The following is a 15,168-nucleotide window of genomic DNA, read 5'->3' on the forward strand; positions in this document are numbered from 1 at the left end:
AGAATTAATATTATTTACATGTCCATTCCACTCAAATAGTTCTATAGATTCAATTCATTCTCTTTCACAATTCCAATGGTATTTTCCATAGAAATAGAACAAAAATTCCTAAAATGTATACAGAACCACAAAAGACCCTAAATACCCAAAGCAATCTTGAAGAACAAAGCAGAAGTATCATATGTCCTGATTTCAAACTGTATTACAAAGCTATAGTAATCAAAACTGTATGGTACTGGCATAAAAACAGGCACACAGAAAATGGGAATAAAGAGCCCAGAAATAAAACCATATATAAAGGTTAACTAATTTTTGACAAAGGCACCAGTAATACATAATGGGGAAAGGATAGTCTCTTCAATAAACTGAGTTGGGAAAACTGGATATGTGTTTGCAAAAGAATGAAATTGAACCTCTATCTTACACAAAAGTTAACTCAAAATGGATTAAAGACATGAACATAAAACCTGAAACCATAAAACCAGAAGAAAGCATAGAGTTAAAGCTCCCTGACATTCTGTTGGTGTTGGCAATGATTTCTTAGGTAAGACACCAAGCCAACAGGAAACAAAATCTTAAATAAACACATAAGAGTAACATCAAATTGAAGAGATTTGCACAGCAAAGGAAACAATCAATAAACTGGAGGCAACTTACAGAATGGGAGAAAATATTTGCAAATCATATATCTGATAATGGGAATAATATACAAAATACATAAAGAACTCATACAGCTCATTAGCAAAAAAGTAATCCAATTGAAAATGGGCAAAGGAGCTAAGCAGATATTTGTCCAAAGAAGATATACAAATACAAATCAAAACCACAATAAGATACCATGTCACACCTATTAGGAGACAACTATAAAAAATAAGAGGTAAGCGCTGGTGAGGCTGTAGAATAAAGGGAACCCTTATAAATGTTGGTGGGAATATATAATGGTACAGCCTTTACGGTAAACAGCCTTGTGGTTCCACAACAATTAAAAATAGAACTTGTAATTAATAGACAATAAAACTAGCTTTACACACATAAAGATTGAAAATGACAAAGGCAAGATCTGTTTGCCTATTAAGCCAAATACAGGTCTTGATTTGTATACCAGTGGTTCTCAGTTTTTCAAACTTGAGGGTGTATCAGAATCACCTCAATTGCTTGTGAAACACAGATTACTAGATCCTGTGCCAGTTACTAATTCAGTAGGTTTAGGGTATGCTCAAGAATTTGTATTTCTAGCAGTTTCCATAAGATGCTGATGTTGCTGGTCCTGGCTCCATACTGAGAAACCACCAATGTATACTGATTTCACAATGCATGCTCTCTCCATTTTTTACTTTCTAAAGGAAAAGGCCTAACTCAATCTCTGCTACTGTCTGCTGACCCCAAACCTATGTGGCAATCTCTTGGGTATCCTACATATGACAGCCTGCTTTAGTGAGAGCCATGAAATGTGATCCCCTCTGTGATGAAATGGGTCTGCATAAGCTGCTACAAGTTGTTTTTTTCAAGAGAGGATTACAAATTTTTCTCCTCAGTGATGTCATTCCCATGGTCTAAAATTATACACAGTTTCTCACTGGCTAGATAAATTTCAAAAAATTTGTACATGCATATTTCATACCATAAACATTAAATCTCAGATGGACATAAAAGCAAAGGTAAAACAAAGTACAGAAAAGCTGTCCAATAGGAAGTTTATCATATTGCTAGAAAACAGAAATTATTAGATGTGAAGACAAAAGGAAAAAGAAAGAAATCATGACTCAACTGACTACATATGATTAAAAATGATTTCTCTATATCAAAAATATAATTAAAAAGGAAAGAAGTCCCAGCAAATATTAAAAGCAATTCTGAGAGACTACTTATAAATATGCTTTATGAAAAAAGCTTATAAATACTGATAAAAATAGATCAATAATATAGTAGATAGAAAAGCAATGGATGTGAAAATGCAATTCTAATGTGTTAAATGCAATCAGGATTTCTGGAAATGGTAATGGACTTTTTGTAGTAAAATAAATGCAAATTAAAACAAAAGAGAGACAGCAGTGCATTTAAGAATTACTAAAAACATAATAAATTTTAATATGTCTATGTATAATAATTGTTTCTGGTGGGATACATAAATCAGTATAATAACTTAGAGATCAATTTTAGAAAATTTATCAATAACCATATACATAGATATGTCATCAGCCTTTGAGTTAGCACCTTTTCATGTTAAAACTGATTCTAAAATTAAAAAACTCCAAAAAATTGAAGATACGCATTACAGTGTATCTATTTTAAAATTGGAAATAATTACCTAACTATTGTTGTATCTGTGCTTAAGTTAAGCAAATTGCTTCTATCAATTTAATAATACATTATATGACATTTAACTGGCATTTAATGATACTCTGAAGCAATAAGGGAAACATAATTTTAGGTAAGTAAAGAACAAGCCAAGTCTATATGTATAACCATTATGTGGTAATAACTATATAAAATTATATCTATGGTGGATGGAAGAAAAGATAATTAGTCACCTAAGAGGGATAAAGATTATAAATATCTTTCTTGTCTTAATTTATTATTTTTAAAATTGCATTATAAACATTTCACTATTAAGAAAAGACAAGCACACCTCTCTCCTATTTATCAAGGAAAGAACAACTAGGTTTTGCTCCTTCCTTTACTAAAACAGGGCTGTTACTGTACTTCATTTGGCAAAATCTGTCCTTTGGGCCAAATCCAGCCAGCTGCTTGCTTTTTGTATGACCTGTGAGCTAAGAAAGGTTTTCAAGTTTTTGAATAATAATTTCCCCTCACTGTTATTTTTGAGTATAAGAGAAAAGATCAAACTGCTTATAGTAGCTGTTTTGGAGTACTGGAATAAGTGCTATTATTTGTGAAATAATAAAACAAGAAAGAAAAGTTTAATGAGAGGATCATCCAACATGGTAAGTGCTTCCATTCTAGTTTCTTTGTCCTATAGAAAGATACTTCAGTCTTTCCCCTGCTTGAAAATCCCACATTCTCCTATTGCTTCTTTACTTTTTGATGGCATACTTAGAAATATGAAATGCCATTGTGCTCCCTTCCCTCTACACTACTAAATAATTAAATTGTAAAAACAATGTCCTGTACGTTTTAAACCAAGATACTTAGGATCACCTTGATTTGGCTACAGCTCCTCTGTATGTGTAAATAAACACTAAACACTAAGAGCACCCCCCCTCCCCCGCCATCTGGGGAGACCAGAAGGCTCTGTCATGATTCACTGCCTTGAATTGAACCTACCCACTTTCGACCCCTGGATGTACTAAAAGTCTAAGGAAAAGTACAGCGAAGTGGGTCCACCTAAACACAAGAAAGAGATGAGGGCACTGAATCTGGCAGGCCCTCTTACAAAAAATAATTTGACTTCTTTTAAATTTGCAGGTACTTTATCCAATGCTGCACTGAAAACAACAAACAAGAAAGGTGTTCTTTTACTGCCATTATCACTTACGAAATATGAAAAAAGTATGCAATTCAAACATGGCATTTTTGTATGGAAACAGTCTTTTTTTCTAAAAACAAAGTATTCTAGCAGAAAAAGTATTAAGGAGTAAAGTAATTATAAAATAAAAAACAAAACAAGAAATGAAGTCTCCTTTTACTTTGGTGCCTATTCCCTTTCTCTAAAGGGTAAGTACCACTTTTTAATTTTTTCTTTTCTGTTATTTTTAAAAAAATAAATATATATTTGACTCTGTATATATGCATGTTATCTCCAATATAAACACAAACAAAACTATACTGTCTCCATTTTTTCCCTCTGCTCTCATGAATTTAATGTATTTTGAAGATCTCTTCATAATACCTTTAAAAATTATGTCATTCTCTCCAATGCCTGCATGGTTCACCAGAGATTGCAGGAATCTATGCCATAAAATAAATCATATTCCCCTAGATTGAGCTTTCAACATCTGTGGCCCCTATAATATTTGAATTGATCAAATATTTTGAACAAAATGATTTAACTAATAATTAGCATAATTTTGACTAATCAAATATTTATATAATTGTCATTTTAAAACTTATTAGTATGAGATTCATTTATTCTCTTAAGATGCATCCCTTCACAGTGCCACAAGCCAGTCACTGAGGCAGAATGCACTTTAGGAAGCCAAAAGTCACTCAGACATATGCAAGCAAATGCAGAGAATTGTTCTGCCCTCTGTATGGGTAGAAGTCTGTTGGTTCAGAATCTGGAGTTGATAAAGGCTCTGTTACAGACATGAGTTGTTCCTTTTCAGTATCTTTCAAATTCAGGCAAAATTGAAACAGGGATCATTTGTATTTATTGCCTTATCCTTTATCCTTTTAGAGAAACACAGAATGAAGATCCACAGAATGAAAAAGGAATCTGACACAGCTTAACAGATGTTGATCACACAGGTTTGTTTTGGAAGAAAGCAAAACAAAGAAAAAAAAGTAAGCATTTCTATGCAATTCAATCATTTGTTAGTATAAACATTTTTTTGGGAAATCAGAAATCAAATTTGCTTTGAGTAAAGCCTATGGTATAAATTGTTCCTTAGAGACACTATGCTTATTTCCTTAAGAAAGTATTAAAATTTAGGGAGGGTAGAAAACATAATTATTTCAGTGGGTAAACACTGGTGTTTATTTAGCTTTAGATTAGAGACTTAGAAACATCTTTGGAGCTGTGCATTTTCTAAAGCCAAATACTTGCAAATAAAAATGTTAAGCTTTGAAATGGAAATCTAATTACAATATAAACAAAAGTAAAAGGGGAGTGACAAGTTGGGATTCTATTGGCAAAATATACTAAAGTGGAAGATTTAATTTCCTTAGAAGACATGGTAGGGTCATAAGTCAAAGGCATTATAAAAAAAAAAAAAAAGATAAACACCTTAACAGGAAAAAAGGAAAGATACAAACACATGTATACACAGACATTCAAATAACAAATGGAAAAAAAAAGTTCATCTGATAAATAAAAAACTAAATGAAAATTAAATAAAAAAAGAGCAACCCTCTTCTACCTCTACAATGGACCTAAATCCATCAACAACTCTTACAGTTACTCTCAAGATAAAGTGAGACTCTGTCTCTTGTGACCTCCCTAGTCTAAGGCACTGTCATTATTCACCTGAACTATTGCAAAGAATTTCTTCAATTCTACTCTTGCTTTTCTCAAATCTACCCTACACGTTGCAGCCAAGATTATAATTTAAAAATATAAATATACCATACTATTCTTGTGCTCAATGCTCTTCTCAGGGTTGCTGCTTATAGAAGGGGAAGGACAAGATATATCCATAGAAGATTCATGAAGTCCCCTAATCAACATGCTCACAGGTTTCTACTTCTTAGGCATTTACAAATGTGTAGAGACTTGGGACACTTGGTTGCTTTTCAGAGGAGCATTCCTTAACATATTAGACACTTGTAGAAGGGATGTGTTATGTTACCTAAGAATGTAGACCAAATAAAGCAAGCTGGAAATTCCTTTGTGCCTTGTGCCAACACTGAATGTATATTCAGGAATAGCCAATAAAATTAAAATGTGCTTCTCTCAAACTCCAGCAGAAGCATCCCATCCTCACTGTCCCATCATTTATAACTTCTGTCTGCTACTCTAATGTTGTCTTCATCAGGACCTTTTTTCTTAGGGCCCTTTTCATTTATAAGTAAATCCTTGGGTTAATTCACCCTTTCCTCACCCAGCCTACAGAATATGTTAGAAAAATTTCTCAAAGCATTCTTCAAGCAGATGGTATATGTTTAAAGTTAGCACGGCTGTGTAACAAATTAATCAAAATTTACCATTTTTTCAAATGTAACAAATTAATCAAATTATCATAATGTGCTATGCTCATTTTTTCTGGGGACAAGGATTTGGAAAGGGCACAGCAGGAGTGGCTTTTCTATACTTCACAGTGTCTTGGGCTTCAGCTAGGAAGATTCAAGGATGGAAATATCCCTGAATGCTTGTCCACTCCCATGTCTGGCATATGACTCAAGCATTAGGACTTAGAGTTCTGTGTGGCTTTCTCCATGTTTCTTTGCAGCATGACAGACTCAGGCTGGCCTTACTTAATGGTTCAAGGCTTTAATCATGAGTGTTACAAGCAAACAAGCAGAAACTACATCATCTTTTAGGACTCAGCCTCCGGAGTTACACAATCAGTCCATGAAGGTCCAAGTAGGCACAAGCCTGATCAGATTTCAATGAGATTGCCAAAAGGAAGGGAGTGTGTCAAAGAAATTGGGGAGGGGGCATGTTTAAAAACCTTCTCAACACTGATCCTTGTAGTGATACAGTTATCTTTCCTCAACTTTATATTGTTTTTATCACTGTTGTGAAATTTAAGCGATTAGGTTGCAGAAGTAGCTACCAAGGCAGAGTGGGGTTCATTAGGAAAATTTATGTACCCTACTCCATTTGCAGAAAGAAATACAAATGAACATGGATATTTGAAAACAAATCTGATCACGCTGTTGATTAGAGCTCTGTTGATGACAAAAGGGGTGTTGATGCTTTACTTATTAAAGTTCTTGTACGTTTCAAACTTACTTGGGATTTATGAATATGACAGTCATTGTAAAGTCAAAGATAACAGAGCTTAGAAAGAAAAATCAGGTAAGAATTAATGACAAAATTGAAAACAACACTAAAGTTGAATTTCTTTGTTTTTTCTGATTATTATCTAAAGTAGCAACAAACTGTCTATGTGTTAAATATATATGTGTGTGTATAAAATTTTTGTTGGATGTTCAGTATTTTTACTAAAAGGTACCAAATAGAAAGTTAAGTTAGTATGGAAGATATGTAAAGATAGCAGCAGCTTTAAATACAAGCAGAAATAACATCCTGCAACTTTTTAATTTTTTTTAATGTTTATTTTTGAGAGAGAGATAGAACACAAGCAGGGGAGGGCAGAGAGACAGAGGGAGACACAGAATCCCAAGCAGGCTCTAGGCTCTGCTGTCAGTACACAGCCCGACATGGGGCTCGAACTCATGAGCCACGAGACCATGACCTAAGCCGAAGTTGGACGCTCAAATGACTGAGCCATCCAGGCACCCCATGCAACTAATATTTGAAAAGTGGAATGTGTGTGTGTGTGTGTGTGTGTGTGCGCGCGCACGTGCACGTCTGGCCAGATGCAGTTATATCTCCAGTATTCACATATATGGAGCTAGGTCTTTAATGATACGGTTTTGATATGCACAGTATGCGACATATTTGGCATATTTTTGTTTAGATATTTATGACTAAATATAGTTAGTAATTTAAATTGTGCTAAATATATTTTAATGCTTTTTATTTTCACAGTATCTTAAAACATGTGCATTTAAGGACTATCATTTCAACCATTAGCTTTTAATAAGGTAGGCTTTTAGAAATATCAGTTCAGAGAGAATTCTGGGTAATTAACTAATGGCTATTTAGGACCTTGTTCTATACACCTTCCTTAGAATTAAGATATTTTTATAGGAGAAATACTCTGTTGCTAACACACTAATGTCCTTTAAAAACAGATGGAATTTTTATACTCAAGAGTCCAATTAGTACTTCTTAGTGAATTCTTATCCTAGTTTCTGTTTTGGGATTGGGGAATATTATCCCTTAAAGAAACATATTTGTAAAATATTATTGATGCAAATGTCTCTTAGCCTCAAGTGGAAATGCTAAAAATGATCATGCAACATTATTAAACATTATAACTATGTCATATCCTTTCTTTCCTCAGAGGAGCTCTTTTAATTTTTAAGTTCTTATCTCTTATAGTCCCCTGAATCTCCTAATTTATTCCATTATTTCAATGATAAGCAAATAAAAACATATATATTGTATAGGGCCTAATGCCATACTTAAAAATAGGGATGCTGGGTGGCTCAGTCTGTTAAGCATCTGACTTCAGCTTAGGTCAGGATCTCACAGTTTGTGGGTTTGAGTCTCATGTCAGGCTCTGTGCTGACAGCTCGGAGCCTGGAGCCTGCTTCGGATTCTGTGTCTCCCTTTCTCTCTGGCCCTCCCCTGCTTGTGCTCTCTATCAAAAATAAACAAACTTCTGAAAAACAATAAATAAAAATAAAAATAAACATACATTTTATGAAGTATCATACACTAATAGTATCAGGTATAATATTAGTCTTTATCAAAGATCCCAACTTCCTTTTGTGGTAGGAGAGCGGATAAAAATAGAAGATAGATATATAAATTGAATTTCTGTGCAATATTCCTGATATATTTTATTCGAAAATTGTTTACCATAAGCCATCTGTTCTTTAATAAATCCTTTAGAGTCATTTCAAGTTACAGAAAAAGAGATTAATTTTCATCAAAATTACCAACAAAAGAGAAAACTAAACCATGTTTGAGTTTCCAGATTACACAGAGATATTAATTCCAGACTAAAGAATCCCAGTCTCCTAAATTTTCAGAGAAAGTAGGAAAGAATTTCAAGAATAATAAAACATACATTTTCATGCTAAAAACTAAGATAAATATGTCTCACATCTCATAAACTTTCATTATTTTTTTTCAAGGGTACAGATTGAAAGAATATTTGACCAAAATGATTATGTGAGAATGCCCATCCCATTCTTGTTTCCGGTGATAAGGGACATGAAAATAAATGCCTACCATCAAATAGCTGAATTTGCAGCAACTGGGTATAGTTGCTGGGGTGCAGATATTCATCCTTGGCAACTGACTCTCCTTTAACAGATACTGACGTGGCTCAAATTCACGTTTTTGGAAGTGATAAAGAGAATAATCAACAAGTCAACAGCAAACAGCAAATTTAATCAAGGCTTCAGAAGAAACTCTTATAAAATCTTTTGGGTCTTAAAAATGAAAAAGAAAGATCTGATTTAAAAATACTTTAAAAATTATCTTAAGCATTGTCTGAAAAGATTTTTCAAAAAAATTTAACATACTTAAGAATATTTTTTAGAAAACGTATACACATGTATATACACACTGATCATTAATAGTACTATTATAATCTATAAAATATTTTTAAAAATAGAAATATGGTGTAAAATACCATATTATACCAACTAAAACAAAGATAAAATTTGAAGAGCTAAAATGAGCTGTCTTACATTCCATAAAGAAGGGTAGAGATTATTTTATGTAGTTTAAAAATCTGATTTATTTTATTTAAAAAGTTGACTTACATTTAAAATTGATTTCTACATAGAATGAATTTAAGTGAGTTTTAAAAAATGTAAGGTAACTGATAGCTAAACAAGACTGTTTGTCTTTTGTTTTTTTCCAAATTGTTAGTGAAATTTTGAAGAAAAAAATAAACATTGCAAAAATCATAGCTGAAGATAGAAAAAAAATGAAGAAACCATGAAAAGCAGGTAGCAACCTGAAAGGCTGTATAATGTATGATTCCATTTATACAACATTCCAGAAAAGGTAAAACTGTAGCGCTGGTAAACAAATTAGTAGGTGTCAGGGATTAAGGGAAGGGAAAATGTTGAGTAGGTAAAACACAGCTTTTAGGGTCAGGAAGCTATTCCATATAACACTCTAATGGTTTGATACATGATATTATGCCCAAACACAGAACACAGAGGGAACTTCAATGTATGCATTTTTTTAATCACTTATGATATCAAGGGATCCCAAATGGAATACAGCTTGTGACAAAAGATTCTCACAGTATCACAAATGTATGGAAGAACTACACTGAGGGAGATGAGAGAAAAGGTGCTGACCTAAATTACTTTGAAATGAGAGGAGATTATAATTCTAAACACAAAAGGAAATATACAGAAGCATTACATTCCAGGAGCACCTGGGTGGCTCAATTGGTTAAGCATCTGACTTCAGCTCAGGTAATGATCTCACAACCCATGAGTTCAAGCCCCACACTGGGCTCTGTGCTGGCAGTTCAGACCCTGAAGCCTGCTTCGGATCCTATGTCCCCCTCTTTCTCTGCCCCTCCCCCGCTTGCGCTCTCTCCTCAAAAATAAATAAACATGAAAAAAAATTAAAGAAAAAAAATTACACTCTAGTTGATAAAGATTTTTGCCATGAGGATGCAGGTTAACAGTTTTTAACCATTATACAGGTATACCAGGATTTTAAGAACTAAGTAAATGGATGATGGATGGTAGAAACCAAGTTTCTCACTATTGGAGGTGACAGGCAAGCAAGAGGAAAAGGCTAGAATGATAAACGTGGTAATGGATCAGAGTTGGAGACATCAGCATGTACTTGTTTAGCTTAATGTTGATATATATAGATGGATAAATATACAGACATCTTTAAATTTTTTTTATGTTTATTTTTATTTTTGAGAGAGACAGAGTGTGAACAGGCAAGAGGCAGACACAAAATCGAAGCAGGCTCCAGGCTCTGAGCCATCGGCATAGAGCCTGACACAGGGCTCGAACCCACAAACTGTGAGATCATGACCTGACCCGAAGTCAGGTGCTTAACCAACTGAGCCACCCAGGCGGCCCTACAGACATCTATATATACACAGGTTAGTATATACATGTTTCCATGCTCTGTCACCTAACAGGTCACCGAATATTGACACTCGGGGAGTAACAAAGAAATCTTACAACCCAATTTTGGTTTTTGATACCAATCGCTGCTCTCCTCCCTCCCCCCCTCCCCCCACAAAATGATGGCTCTTTGGAAAAATACCTAATTCTGGGCTGGAGCAGGAAATATATGGATAAACGCTGAGAATTTTTTAATGCTAGAAATTAAGGAAATACTTAAAATATTAACAACAACATATGATGGGGGTATGTGAAAGTGACACAGGATCCAACTGAAAGAGTTCCTAATAATGAAAGCTGAACAATCTGAGCAACAGAATAGATAACATATTGAATTATAACCCAAAGTATAAGATAAATATCCATGAGCCCATACCCACATAAATAACCAAATAAATAAATCAACTGAGAAAGAAAAGACAATTTCCTATGCAGAACAGTTCCAAACAATGTATGTATATACACTATCCCAAAAAGGAGATAGCACAACTCTCCACTTTTAAATGACAGGTTGCACATAATGGCTTCCTTCATAAAAGTGCAATATGGAATGCGGGAAAAAAGAATAACTCTCCAGGAGAAATACTACACAAACACTACCTACAGTCAGATGATCAAGGTTAGCATTGGCAGTGATTAATTATAATGACGTTCCGTACTCCTGACATTATGTAATGAAAAGCAACTTAACCTCTGTTAGTTTTCTCTTCAGAACAAATAGCCTAAGTCTAATCATAAGAAAAATAAAAATATCTCAATTACAGTATATTCTACAAAATATCGGGCTAATATTCGTCAAAAATACCAAGATCATCAAAAATAAGGAAATCTGAGGAACTCACAGTTAAGATGATCCTACGGTGAGATGACTGCTAAACGCAATGTATCCTGGAACACACACACACACAAAAAAAAAAAAACATTAAAAAGTAAAGAAATCTGAATAATGTGTGAACTTTAGTTAATAATAACATCAATGTTGGTTTGTTATTATGACAAATCTATCATATTAATATAAAATGTTAATAGTAGGAGAAACTGGGTGCGGGAGGTATGGGGTCCCTTTCATTATTTTCATAATTGTTCTGTAAATCAAAAACTTCTCTAAAATGAAAAGCTTATTTTTAAAAATCAATTTTAGGAGCATCTGAGTGGCTCAGTGCATTGAGTGTCTGACTCTATTTCATCTCAGGTCATGATCTCCTGGTCATGGGATATAGCCTCACCTTGGGATTTTCTCTTCTCCCTCTCCCTCTGCCTCTCCCCTGCTCACATACATGCATGCTCGCTTGCATGCGCTCTCTCTCTTTCAAAAGAAAAAAAAATGTGTAGTCATGTGTAGTAATGTCACCTATAATTGATCATCCAAAAATAGTCTGGAAATTTAAAACAAAACAGCAGATAATAGCATAATGAGATAAAACATTTGTGTCTATAAATGCAAGTAATTATCAAAATAAAAACATAGAGACTCTGAGACTGGGTTACCCAAAACTAAAAAAGCAACAACTCAGGGCAAAAAATAAATAATACATTAGGAAAATAAACAGCAGTCATATTCAAGCAGTCATATTCAAGCCTGTGCCCAATAGTGACGCTGTGATATGCAAAGCTAAATAAGATTAAGAGTGTTGTTGTTGTTGTTGTTATTTTTAACTAGGAAATAATTCTATAATGTCACATAAAGAACACTCAATATCCCACATGCATGGCCATCTTATCCTGAAATTTAGAACACTTCCCAAAAGTTACCCTCAGCTGATATTTCCAATACCCCATCTTGTTTACTACTAAATAATGAAGGTAAATCAGCCTTTTTTGAAGCTGGAAAATCTCACCAACACTTATGAAGATGATTATTATGGAACAAGTTCTACTCTTATTGTTATTGTCTAAGTGTGGCAATAGGGACGCTCCCTGAGCCTGGTTACCCCAAACACAGTGTCTACTCTTTGTCATAGCTGAATCTGGGTGCTCTCTTCATTATCTGCCCCTTTCCCTACCCCTGCTCTTATCACATCCATTTTACAGCTGGTAACAAAAATCCTACAAACATTTTGTAAAAATGTCACTGAAAACATGTAACAAATTATTAATAGAGATGGCTTTGAATGTATATTTTTACAGTGACTAAAATACCATTAAATAGAAAGTAAAATGAAAAATAAAAAACCTGTAGCATACATAAAAATATAAAAAAGAGATCTCACCAAAAAATAAGAAAATTGAAAAGTCCTATAGGAGAGTGTGTAAAAATGAATAGGATACATTTAAATGTTAATAAATGAATGAGAACATACCCAGTTTTACTCAAAATCATAACTTTTGGCAGTGAATTTGTCAATTATTTTAAAAACAGCCAAATAATGGTGAAGCTGGAGTGAAACAGACGTTGTCAAATGTATCTGGAAGGTGGTACATTGTCACCTTTTGTGAAGTTCTGACTCTTGGAATCATGTTAACATATCACACAAACAGAAGTAAACAAGGATAGTGGAATAAAACATAAAATGGAATATACGAACGGAACCATACTGCACATGTATTACATACTCACAAAGAAGGGGGAGAAAGACCTAAGCAAATTTTGAACTCCATATTTTGACACTGTGTGTCCAGGCTAAAGACAAAAGGACTATAAAGAAATATCAAATGTTAAATTTTAGTTAGTGGGCTTCTTTTCTACAGAGGCATAGGTTAGCAATACTGGAGTACTTTCTGTGTGTTCCAGGATTAAGCAAAAAAAAAATAATAATAATAATAATAAGAAGAAGAAGAAGAAGAAGAAGAAGAAGAAGAAAATAATAAAAAGAAAAATAAATAAAAAGACAAAGAAAAAAGAAAAACCAAAAACTCTCAGGAGGAATTCCTGTTGAGAAAATAATCCTGAATAGATGCAAAGATGTTGGTATGATAATCTATATTACCAGTGTGTTTATAATTAGGAAAATTCAGATTCCACACAAACTAAAAAGTTAGTTAGACAATCCAGGAGTTTACACAATGGAATGCTATTTAATCATTAGATTAAATTCATAGATAATATATAGTGGTATAGAACACTGTTCATAATAACTTTTCTAAAATTAATTTTTTATTTTAGAGAGAGAGAGAGAGAGAACATGAGTGGGAGAGGTGCAGAGGGATAGAGAGAGAGAATCTCCAGCAGGCTCCACACTCAGTGCAGAGCCCAATGCAGGGCTCAATCCTATGATCCTAGGATCGTGACCTGGGCTGAAAACAAGAGTTGGACGCTTAGCTGATAGAGACACTCATGCCCCCCTGTTCATAATATTTATACAAATACTCATACTATTTTTTACACATAGTATATAGGTATATCACTTTTAAAAATGTATATATGTACATAGAACTACTAGAAAAATATCCAACAAAAAGAATAATATTTACCTCTAGTGGAATACTACGTGATTGTTATCAACTTTATTTTCTGTGTGACAACTGCTTTTAGAAATGAATATTTACTAATCTACAGTTAAATGCTGTTATATTTCATAAGTTATAATTTCTATGATATAAAAAAATAAATTCTTCAAATATGGTCCTCAAAATATGGGATCAGAAATCAAATTAGTTGGGAAACAGGAATGGAAAAGGGTTGTCGGGGAGACCAATGTTCCATAATTCTGAGTCTTCTCTGTGGTGTCCACAAAGATTTCTGGGCAGCTTCTGTTACTGCACAATGGTTATGCAATCCTTGCAGCTAATCCCCTTTTGTAGACAGAAGTTCTGCTCCTCTAAGACTAGCTTACGGTCTTGTGCTCAAAATGCTCAAATGGGTACAAATATCATGAAGGATGGGTAAATACTGACTTAATTATTTTCAAATTGAGAATATGACTTTGTCATTTAATGGATAAAATAAAATTATTTTTTAATTATGGAGTTTGGCAGTGCTAAAACAGACTAATTACTGACTTTCATGTGGCCTTTTTACAAAGCATAAAATACATTGACTCAGTTCTGACATTAAAACTTATTACATGTTGGTGTGCCTGGGTGGCTCAGTGGGTTGAGCGTCTGACTTCAGCTCAGGTCACGATCTCGCAGTTTGTGAGTTTGAGCCCCATGGGCTCCATGCTGACAGCTCAGAGCCTGGAGCCTGCTTCAGATTCTGTGTCTCCCTCTCTCTCTCTGCCCCTTCCCCGTTCATGCTGTCTCTCTCTGTCTCTCAAAAATGAATAAACATTAAAAAAATTCTAAGTTATTACATGTTGACAAAATATTGATGGTATTCTGATGGATAGCATTCCATTAATAATGCTTAAAACTGCTACAGATGAGTTTTCTTAAAAGCATTAGGTTACTAACTAGTCATCTTCCACATATTCCTATGTAATTTCTTAGGGTAAGAACCATAGAAAAAGACAAAAGTTTATCAACTTGTGCTTTTCAGTCCATTTTTCCCATTATCTATTATATGGATATGAAGAGATCTTTAATTTTGTCTATTACTTTGTATGTGGTAGAACTAATGTGAGACATAGTTAAGAATTGCATACTAATTAATATAGACAGAGACATCCACTCACCAATGCATTCTTTTTTTTAAAGAATTTTTATTTATTTTTAAAATTCCAGTATAATTAACACGCAGCATTATATTAGTGT

General features: G+C 33.8%; 1 protein-coding gene across 1 annotated transcript in view; it reads right to left on the bottom strand.

Annotated features, from left to right (window-relative positions):
• LRRTM4 (leucine rich repeat transmembrane neuronal 4) overlaps positions 1-15,168 on the bottom strand; it is a 924,534-nt gene that overhangs the window by 727,715 nt on the left and 181,651 nt on the right. The window contains exon 6 of the mRNA XM_006930227.5: positions 11,379-11,424. The gene's annotated coding sequence lies outside the window, so the exon portion shown is untranslated. The remainder of the gene's footprint in view (positions 1-11,378; positions 11,425-15,168) is intronic.

Source organism: Felis catus, chromosome A3 (genome assembly GCF_018350175.1).
Source record: "Felis catus isolate Fca126 chromosome A3, F.catus_Fca126_mat1.0, whole genome shotgun sequence".
NCBI classification, from domain to species: Eukaryota; Metazoa; Chordata; class Mammalia; order Carnivora; family Felidae; genus Felis; species Felis catus.